This window comes from Seriola lalandi, unplaced genomic scaffold (genome assembly GCF_002814215.2).
Source record: "Seriola lalandi dorsalis isolate HSWRI2012SDOR001 ecotype SW California unplaced genomic scaffold, Sedor1 jcf7180002054810, whole genome shotgun sequence".
NCBI classification, from domain to species: domain Eukaryota; kingdom Metazoa; phylum Chordata; class Actinopteri; order Carangiformes; family Carangidae; genus Seriola; species Seriola lalandi.
The window spans coordinates 1,746-3,292 of NW_019525363.1; the positions used below are offsets into that span (position 1 = coordinate 1,746).

The 1,547-nt window shown below is 46.2% G+C and overlaps 1 protein-coding gene across 1 annotated transcript in view; it reads left to right on the forward strand.

Moving 5' to 3' along the window:
- The first annotated feature begins 21 nt into the window (after positions 1 to 21).
- LOC111669691 (nucleus accumbens-associated protein 2-like) overlaps positions 22 to 1,547 on the forward strand; it is a 12,111-nt gene continuing 10,585 nt past the window's right edge. The window contains exon 1 of the mRNA XM_023426103.2: positions 22 to 133. The gene's annotated coding sequence lies outside the window, so the exon portion shown is untranslated. The remainder of the gene's footprint in view (positions 134 to 1,547) is intronic.

The window sequence follows — 1,547 nt, forward strand, 5'->3', positions numbered from 1 at the left end:
TCACCCCCCCTCCTGTGACACACCAGACGATGCGTTGACTGAGCGGAGGAGAAGAAGAAGAAAACCTCTCCCAGCCAGCCGTCCTGCCCGCTGCATGGAGGAGAAGCAGAGGAGGAAGAGGAGCAGAGAGGAGGTGAGGAGCTGTCTGTCTGTCTGTTTACCTGTCTGTCTGACGTCCTCCTCTAACTGCATCTGTCTGTCTGTCCGTCTGAAACTGTTTGATTTGTTTCTTTCTCTTTCTATATGTACCTGTCTCTCTCTCTGTCTGTCTGTTTACACTGTTGTCTCCCTGCTGCCTGTCTGTATGTCTGCCTGTCTGTCTGTCTGTCTGTCTGTCTGTCTCTCTGCTGCAGCTGCACTGTAAACAACAACAACTGAACTGAACTGAACTCTGAAACAGACACACATTCACTCTACTAAACTCTACTGGACTCTACTGGACTTGATGCTAGTGGACTATATATGTCTCTATTAGATGGGAGGACACTCTCCTGGTCTCTACTAGATTGCACTATATTGTACTGCACTGTATTAGACTGTGCTGCATTAGACTGGACTCTATTTGTATCTACTGTTCTTTACTTGAATCTATTGTACTTTACTGCATTGAACTAGACTGAACTCGACTCTGCTTGACTGCACTGGACTAAACTGTCCTGGTCTATACTGCACTGGACTAGACTGGACTTTACCAGACTGTCGTAGAGCTACTGGACTCTGTTGCTCTGGACTGGACTGTAAAGGACTTTAATGGTCTGCACTGTACAGGATGCTAGTGGAAGCTATTGGACTGTAATGGACTCTACCAGGCTGAACTAAACTGTAGTGGAGCTCAGGTCTGATTCAGGATCAGCGGCTCAGCTGTAGTGAACAGGACTCCGTGTGTGTCAGTGGATGTGGGGGTGTGGGGGGTGATGCCTGGCTCAGGGACTTGCAGCAGCCTGGTGGGTCTTGGTCTGAATGTGACTGTGAACGTATGTTAGACTCTGATGTGGACTGACTCTGATGCACCAGGGAACTTGACCCAGAAACTGGTTTGATGTGGTCTCTGTTCAGGTCTGACTGATGATGTCAAATATGTCAGAGGATTAAATCAAAAGGTTTTAGGTCAGTGACCTCTGACCTTTTCAGCTCAGTGTGTGACAGCAGGTGCAGCAGTGACTGAATGAAAACTAACTCTCTCTCTTTACTGTCCGTCTCCACACAAGGTAAAACTTATAAAACAAACAGTGACAAAGGAACCAAACAGATCATCACCAGGTCAAACGAGACGAGCTGAGCTGGTAAAAAAGACGTGATAGACTGAACATGTTCCAGGCCCATTACAGCCTTATGTAAAAGCAGCTGGAGAGTGAGGACGAGCGAGACGAGCTCAGACGGACGTTACACTGAAGGAATCATATTTGAATAGTTTGTTTTTAAATTTTCAACATGAGTTTTATCGTCCATCAAATCAGTTAGTTACTAAAAACATCAGAACTTTGTGCCTTTGTTTTCTGTGTGAAACCATCAGGTTAACACACACACACACACACACACACACACAC